At 38.6% G+C, this 9,168-nt stretch overlaps 1 protein-coding gene across 2 annotated transcripts in view; it reads left to right on the forward strand.

Moving 5' to 3' along the window:
* The first annotated feature begins 623 nt into the window (after window positions 1-623).
* The window catches only part of PPP4R4 (protein phosphatase 4, regulatory subunit 4), an 89,814-nt gene continuing 81,269 nt past the window's right edge, over window positions 624-9,168 (forward strand). Inside the window, exon 1 of one of the 2 annotated variants that reach the window (XM_014535287.1) lies at window positions 624-696. The gene's annotated coding sequence lies outside the window, so the exon portion shown is untranslated. Of the gene's footprint in view, window positions 697-8,366; window positions 8,387-9,168 lie in introns of those variants that run through there. The other variant, XM_014535304.1, reaches the window with a different exon arrangement.

The raw sequence follows: 9,168 nt of genomic DNA on the forward strand, positions 1-9,168 counted from the left end.
CATCGTCCTCCCAGCCTCGCGGAGGTCCAGCCCTCACTGCCGGCAAACCCGGCTGATGGCCCGGCCCCGGCCCCTGCGCAGCGCCTTTAGCTCCCACGCCCACTCCCACTCCCACTCCCACTCCCTCCTTCCAGCTTCAGGTTTTACACCCCCCCCCCCCCCCCCCCCCGGATTTCGTCTTTTCATTCCCACTCGGCTGCAGTCTTCATCCATCACCCCTTTTAGCATTTCCTGGGGTGGAAAATGCTGGAGAAACAGCCTTGGGATATTAGAGATAAAAAGTGTGTATACATTTTCAATATGCATATAAAATGGATTTCGGTACTCGTCTGAAGCCACAGTGTGATTCTCAAGCTTCAATCTAAACGCTAGAAGAGTTAAAAAAACAACAACAAAAACCCCCCAAAACACAAAAACCAAACCCAAACCTCCTCAAGTCAAACCCAACAATTGGAGACAGTTCCCTCAGATGCTTGATTAGTTTTCAGTGAAAATGCTAGTTGTGAAACTTTTCCCTTTGGCAGCAGCAGTTACCTAGGGCCCCTGGAGGGGGGAGGGGGTGAGAGGTGGGGGGTCAAGGCTGATGCACGTTGTGTCCATGACTTGTATTTGCGCTTGACAGACCCCAGAAGAAATAGAAAGACTGACGGTTGATGAAGACCTCGGGGACATCGAAAGGGCTGTGTATCTGCTCAGGTACTCCCGGAAGTCCCTGAGATGCCTGCTCTTGCCCTGGGTGGACCACGCTTTCGGAAATGTCCCGCTGCGGTCATGTTCAGATTCACTTCACCGCTGGAGCACAGCCTTTTGCATAATTATGTCTTAGCTCTTACTCCCACCTAGATTAAGACTTAGCTATGGTCTTATACCTTTGCGAACTGAAATCAAATAAGATACCTGACTTAAAGAATACTGCTTGGAGGAGGAACAGAACTAATGGTTTGAGTTGATCTCATTCTTTTTTTATTTTCCAGCTTTAGTGGTGCTCACATAGCATCCAATAAGTTTAGATGAGACTCAGGAATATCCAGGGATTAGTTTAAGTTACTTGTAGAGTGTGAACCTTATATACTATTTACTCTATAAAAAAAAATCTGCAAATATGGTAGTTGTTCATATTACTTTTGCTATGTGAGCTTCACAATAATACTTGAGGGATTTTAAAATTTAATTGCATCTACTCTCATTTACGTGGCATCTCACAAGCTCTACAGAATTGCTTAAGGCAAATGTTTATTGTAAATATTTACAAGATTTCTCTCAACTATTTTAAAAATTGTGATTTTAGCTTCTTAAAAGCAAATGTGGCCAACATTAATGAACATATCTATACTTAGGGAACAGAAATTTTTCTAAAGTACTTTGTGTACCTTTGTCTTAAAATTTTTCTTTAATTAGTGCAACGGTTTTTTTTTTCCCCCCTTTCAGCAAATTAGTTTTCACTTTAGTTTTTCAGAATCCAATTTTGAAAACTGGTGTTATCTATCTCTGGGATATTTTGTCATCCTTGTTTCCTTAGGTTTGATCTACTTTTCCAGTTTCAGGTGCTGGCAAGTTACTTGTTCTTCTTTCTTGTGTATAGATTATGTTTCTAGTCCCATGTTATTCATCAAAGGATCATATAAAAATAAATCCCTCTCCATGGCACCCATTATAAAAAATATCCTGTAGTCTCTTAGTGGCACCTTGGGTTTCTGTTCTTAGTTTAGTCGCAATTTTAGCATGCTTACAATTTAGAGCATCCTCTCCAGTAATTCTATCACTTTAAAATGTTTCTGGATCTTGGACCTTCTGTTGATGTTATTGGTGGTCTTTGGTAGCATGCTGTCATCAACTCTACCTGTTTATTTAAAAGAAAGCTTTTATTTATGTATACATTAACAATATGTGTTTTGGTGTTTACATAGAGAATACTCCAACATTTAACCTATTTTGATATTTTATTGTTATATTTGAAGTACATTATTCCATGAACATGAACATGTTCATGAACATGTTAGTACATGAACATGTCCAACATGGCAAGCACTTGTCTTTTCCCACAGTTTTTTTATTTTTATTTATTTATTTATTTATTTATTCATTTATTTATTTTTATTGGAGTAGGTAGACAATTGGAAAAAGTTTGGATAAGTTTATTTTTAACATACTGCAGTTCACGATTTGAAATAAGGTCTTACTTACTCCGCCTGAATTCTTTTCTTTGTATAAACGCTGGCTTACAATGAGGAAATGGAGAGTCTTGTTCTACTTACTTGTGACAGCAGATACCTTATTCTAGATATCAGTGACAAGGCTTCTTTTTTAGGATGGCTTATTTGTTTTCTTATTGTTTGTCACTGAACCAGGTCTTCTGAGTTGTCTGTATTTCTCAAGGCACTGAACATAAGTTTCATCTAGTGCTGGAACTTACAAAGCCCTGATAGAGGCAGCTGGGCCCTCTGATTCTTCGACAGGAGAATTTAAAAAGAGATCTGATATATCTCTCTGAGCTTCTTAGGGCTCATCTCCCTTGAAGGAGGTTTGCAAGGTGGCTGAGAAGGCAAACAGTAGTTTGGTTGTGTCTGGGTATCCAGCTGAGTTCTTCCTTTGTATTCTTCACATCTCACCACCTCCTGGGGTTTCACCTTTAGGCCAAGGCGGCCTGAAAGGTTCTTTCATGCCTGGGATTTGGGGGAAGGCTGCCTCTGTTAAAGCCTCATCTGATCTCATGTACTGAGCCTTCTATTTTTGAATGTATTTTATTCCTTTAAAAAAATGTTTGTACTCCCCAATGCTGTAGAACCTAATATTGAGTTCTGTTTTTCTCTCTCTGGTTTTCAGGGTTATTTTTGAGTGCTTTTCCTTTTCCTTTGTATTGGATCTTTAGTATTCAGACGTTCTTTTTTGCTCTCTGCTTTTGAATGTCAGATTTATCTTTTTAGCTCCATTATTTTGTATATTAAGACTATTTTGGAGTATTATATTAAATTAGAATTTAGAGTTAAGTGAGTAAACATCAGTAGGAAATGCTTTACATTAGTAGAGATTCTCATAACATTTAAATCGAATCTAATATTTAAAAAAGCATTATATACAGAGCACTGTCATCCAATGAAAAACAAATCACACTGTTTTTTATCTTACCCTAAAGTGTGGCAGATCAATTATTAATGGTATTTTCATAATTAAGTTTAGAACATTATGGTACTTAAAGATTTGACACAGACAAATTTGCAGCTTTGCATAAATATGATGCTGATATACCCATCTGTGGCATTTAGCACTGAAGCAAAACAACTTTCCTAATAGTCACAGCTTGTGGATTAGTCAAAATCATACTGCAACATCTTTTCCCTGTTCTCTCTCTTCTTTGAGATTTTGGCATATATTTTAGGAATGTACTTAAAACATGTGAATTATTTTGCTAGAGAAGAGTCTTTAAGTGTGTATGCTCTGCTTTCATTAGGTAAATCTTGCATACCAGATAAATCGCATACTCTTAAACGAAGCATAAGTGACTCCATCTTAGCTGTGTAATGTGGTATCCTATTGAACCCTCATTTTGTTTTAATGGCATAATTGAGATGTATTTCATATACAATACAGTTCACCCATTTGAAGTATAGGGTTCAGTGGTTTTTAGTATATTCAGAATAGTGTAACCATCACCACAATCAATTTTAGCACATTTTCATCACCCAGTAAGAAACCCTGTACCTATTAGCAGTTCCTCTCCCCTGCTTCCCAACCTTCCCAGCTTTTGGGAACCACTACTTATTCTGAACCTTTCATGTAAGTTAAATTATACAATACTAGAGGCCTGGTGCATGGACTCATGCACTGGTGGGGTTCTTCAGCCTGGCCTGCGGGGATTGGCCTAAACTGGCAGGTCCTGGAGTGTGAGAGGGCACTCTGCAAAGTTGCTGTCGCTCAGCAGCTCCTGCATTGAGTGTCTGCCCCCTGGTAGTTAGTGCACATCATAGCTACTGGCCAGTCAGCCAGTCGCTTAGGCTTTTATATATATAGATGTGGCCTTCTGTGATGGACTTATTTTACTTAGCATGTTTTCAAGTTTCATCCTGTTGTAGCATGTATCAGAACTTTATTTTTTATTGATGATAGTATTATATCATGTGGATAGATCACATTTTGTTTATTCATTCATCAGTTGGTGGATATGTGGGTTGTTTCCTTTCAGTCCTTTGAAGCAGTCAAGCTGGCTTCTTCACTGTTACTTAGACATATTGTTTTCATCCTTACCTCTGCTTTTACCCATCCTGGGACACCCTTTCATTCTACCTACCCAGCATTTTCCATCCCCAGGATCCAGATGTAATCTTGCACCTTAGGAAAGGCCTTTCCTGACTGCTGAAACCACCTGGATCCCAGGCTTCTCTGAGCTCCCATATAATTAGTGGCTGCATCCTGAAATTAATTACTGCTTTGTATTTCTTAACATGTGTGTGTGTGTGTTTACATACATTTTCCTTATCAGATTGCAAGCTCGTGGAGAACGAGCTATATTTTATGTTGTTGATATTTTGGTTCTTTATTGTACTTTGCTGCAATGTAAATACATACCTCTTAGTAGAATAAAGTGTAGTTGTTTATTTGAAGACTAGAGGCCCAGTGCACAAAGTTCGTGCACGGGTGGGGGGTGTCCTCAGCCCAGCCTTCACCCTCTCCAATCTGGGACATCCCTCTGACAATCCGGGACTGCTGGCTCTTAACCTCTTGCCTGCCTGCCTGATTGCCCCTAACCACTCTGCCTGCCAGCCTGATAGCCCCCTAACCGCTCCCCTGCCAGCCTGATTGACGCCTAACTGCTCCCGGCTGGCATGATTGTCCCCAACTGTCCTCCTCTGCCTGCCCGATCACCTCCAACTGCCCTCCCCTGCCGGCCTGATCGCCCCCAACTGCCTTCCCCTGTGGGGCTGAGGGAACTGGGGGACTCCGGCTGGATGAGGCGCGCGGTGTCTGCTGCCCCCCCAGTGGGGTTGAGGGGACTGGGGGACTCTGGCTGGATGAGGAGGGGCTGAGAGAACTGGGTGCCGCCATCTTGTGGCAGTGGGTGCCGCCATCTTGTGAGGGGTGACAGTCAATTAGTATATTCCCGCTTTATTGGCTGTGGGCACCACCATCTTGTGAGGGTGTGATGGTCAATTAGCATATTCCCTCTTTATTAGATAGGATAACCAAAATGTCAGGTGGGTTAAGCCACTTACGATTTTTTGGTATCATATGCAATAGAATCAGGCAGGTTGTACCATGTACTATCTGTGTGACTATGGCCAAGTTATCATGATTGTTAAGCCCTTGTTTTCTCATCTGTAAATGGAAATAGTAATTTCTGTTCCCTCCGGTTGTTGCACTACGTTTAGAGCCCCTGCCACAGAACAGGTACCTAGTTAACGTTCATTCCCTCTATCACCTTTCCTTGCTACTTAGATGCTCAAGGTAAAGGTCAAACTTTAAAAGAGGATAGCAGTATTAATTTTACCTTCCAATAATTTAATAAAGTAACAGACAAGTGAAGTATATCAGCTGAAGTTTATGATAAATATCTAACTTTCTTTGCTAGTAGTATTTTATCAGAAACCAGAATCTTCACAAATTATAATTAAGCATTTTAAACTGAGTTATAATTAAGGTCAGCTTGTATTACAGATTTATAGTTTTTTTTTGTTTTTTACCAAAACACCTTAAGCAATATTTGCTGTTTACATTATGCATTAAATATGTTGATTGGTTAATGTATCTACCAAATCTAACATTGATGTTGCTTACTTTTACAGTCATATGTCACTTTTAAACTATTTTTCACTTTGCAATGTTAATTTTATTTTTTATTTAATTTAATTTTTTAATTTTTAAAATACATTTTTATTGATTTCAGAGAGGAAGGCAGAGGGAGAGAGATAGAAACATCAATGATGAGAGAGAATCATTGATGGGCTGCCTTCTGCACGCCCCCTACTGGGGATCCAGCCTGCAACCTGGGCATGTGCCCTTGACTGGAATCAAACCTGAGACCCTTCAGTCTGTAGGCCGATGCTCTATCCACTGAGCCAAACAAGCTAAAATCCCTTGCTCTGTTAATTTTAAAACATTTTGCACTTTACCTTCCAGGGACAGACAGGATAAAAGTGCATCTTTAGAACTTTTTCCTTTTTCTTTCTCTTCTCTCTCTCTCTCTCCCCCCCCCCCCTCTCTCTTTTTGGTTAATCCTCACCAGATGATATTTTTCCATTGATTTTTAGAGAGTGGAAGGGAGGAGGAGAGAGACAGAAAGAGAGAGAAACATTGATGTGAGAGAGACACATTGGTTGCCTCCCGCACGGGACCCAACCAGAGTGGGGATAGCGCCTGCAACAGAGGTATGTGCCCATGACTGGAATCAACCCAGGATCCTTTAGTCCTCAGGCCAACACTCTAACTACTGACCCAAACCAGCTAGGGCTCGCTTCCCATAAAAAATAAATAAATAAATAAATAAATAAATAAATAAATAAATAAATAAATAAAAAATTAAAATACGCCCCCTAGTGATACTACAGAGTGGGAGTTCTGCAGCCAAATCTGGAAATAAAAGTTAAGATGCTGACTGTATAAAGTGGTAAAAATCATAACTTTCTTAGAATTAGGGTCACATAAAGGGTATTCAACCATTAAATCAATGGGAGGCATGAAGAAGGTGTTCAGACTTAGTTTTTCACAATCACCACTTTCGGCTTTATCCTTTGGTATGTGGTAATCATGTCGGAAATAAAGGCAAATCTGTTATATAATGTGATTTCTCTCTTTTTTAAATTTATATAGTGTAATTTTCCATCCAAATCAGAGATATTAATAATGAGAAATATTTGTAACTCAACTAATATTTACTTTAGGATAAATCATCAATGTATTGAGTACTTATTATTTGTTATGCATCTCCCAGGAAAATGAATGGCATTATACCAGTAGATACTTATGTCCAAGGAAGTACTTGTTTAAGGAAGCAAATGTCTTTCTCTTAAATTTCAGTCGAGTAGAAGTCATCCCCAATTGAAGTGTGTTGAGCACTGAGAAGGCAGTGTGCTGTGTGAGGAGTACTTGACGTTAAGACACTTCCAGATTGATTCCTGGGGGCTGAGGTGTGCTCATTTACTGATGGAGAGACCTTGGTTTCTTCTTTTCTCTGAGTTCAAGCCTCCTAATCTAAACTGGGAATAATAGCACTTACATTATAGGATTGTTAGGAAGACTAGAGGCAATGAATGGGGAGGGCACAATGCTTGGAGCAGAGTTGTGTTCAGTAAAGGGTAATTGTTACTGGTTTTCTAAATCTTCTACTTGCAATTCAGAACACATTTTACTTGGGATGTATAGAAAAATTTCCATCAAGAAACTTCATGTAGTTATAAAGTTTTCTCTCCAGATGGTGCCCCTTTGCAGTTACTCCTCCATCTTGATCCAAGGCAATCAATATGATTTGCTTTTTGTCATTATAGATTGGTTTTTCCAGTTCTAGAATGTAGATATATGTGTTCGTATCTCTTGGATAAATGTCTAAGAATAGAATGCTAGGTCATATGGTGAGTGTATATGTGTGTGTGTATATACATATATTTATTGTTTTTTACAGTTTTATTTAGGTATAATTGATACCCAATACACTGCACATATTTAAACTGTACAATTTGATGAATTTTGACATATGTATATACCCATAAAGCCATCATAACAATTAAGATAATGAACATATATATCACCCCCAAAAGTAACTATGTGTCCTTTTAGAATATTCTCTCCCCTTTTTCTGATCATTTCTCTCACTTCAGGCAACCACTGACTTGCTTTCTGTCACTATAGATTAGTTTACAATTTCTAGAATATTATAGAAGTGAATCATACAATAGTTCCTCTTTTGTCTGGCTTTTATTTTTCTAAACAATTATTTTTTATTTTTATTTTTATTTCAGAGAGGAAGGGACAGGGAGAGAGAGATGGAGACATCAGTGATGACAGAGAATCATTGATCGCCTCCTGCACGCCCCCTACTGGGGAATCGAGCCCGCACCCCTGGCCTTGACCGGAATCAAACCCGGGACTCTTCAGTCTGCAGGCCAACACTGAGCCAAACCAGCCAGGGTTGTCTGGCTTTGTTACTCAATGTAATTATTTTGAAGTTCATTCATGATGCTGCATGTATCAATAATTTATTGCTTTTATTGTTGATAATTATTTCATTTTAAGGCTATAATATGTTTTGCATATTCATTGATCATTTAATAGACATTTGGATAATTTCCAGTTTTTGGCTATTATAGACTATAACCATTCATGTATAAATCTTTGTGTGGACATGTGCTTTCCATCCCTCTCTGGTAAACATCAAGGAGTGGAATGTCTGGGTCATATAGTAGGTATATGTTTATATTTTTAAGGAACTGCTAAATTGTTTCCTAATTGATTGTACAGTTTTACATTTTCACCAGCCGTATGTGAGAGACAGTTGCTCCATATACTCGCTGATACTTGGTATGATCAGTCTTTTTAAGCCATTCTAGTGGTATTTCTAGTGGTCTAGTGTACTGGTGTTTCATTGTATTTGTAACTGAACTTTCCAGATGACCAATGGATGTTGAGCATCTTTACGTGTGTTTATGAGCCAGCCATATAGCTTTTTTGGTGGAATAGTTTGCCCATTTGTTGGATATTGGCTTTGCGAGTATTTTCTCCTAGTCTGTGGCTTGCCTTTTATTTTTACAAGACCATATTTTAAAGAGCAAAGGTTTTTTTTTTTTGCTTTGCTGTAGTCAAATTTTGGTGAGGTCTAATTTATTGTATTTTTTTCTTTATAGTTAGTATGTTCTTTGTTATATTTAAGAATTTTTTTGCCAAAACCTAGGTCATTAAGATTTTTGTCCCTGTTTTCTTTTAGAAGTTTTAAGTCTTAGCTCTTAATTTTAGGTCTGTAATTCATTTCCAGTTAAATTTTGTGTATAGTGTAAGGCAGTGGTCGGCAAACTCATTAGTTAACAGAGCCAAATATCAACAGTACAACGATTGAAATTTCTTTTGAGATCCAAATTTTTTAAACTTAAACTATATAGGTAGGTACATTGTTATTAACTTAATTAGGGTACTCCTAAGGCTTAGGAAGAGCCACACTAAAGGGGCCAAAGAGCTGCATGTGGCTCG

The sequence above is a fragment of the Myotis brandtii genome, unplaced genomic scaffold (genome assembly GCF_000412655.1).
Source record: "Myotis brandtii unplaced genomic scaffold, ASM41265v1 scaffold1013, whole genome shotgun sequence".
NCBI classification, from domain to species: domain Eukaryota; kingdom Metazoa; phylum Chordata; class Mammalia; order Chiroptera; family Vespertilionidae; genus Myotis; species Myotis brandtii.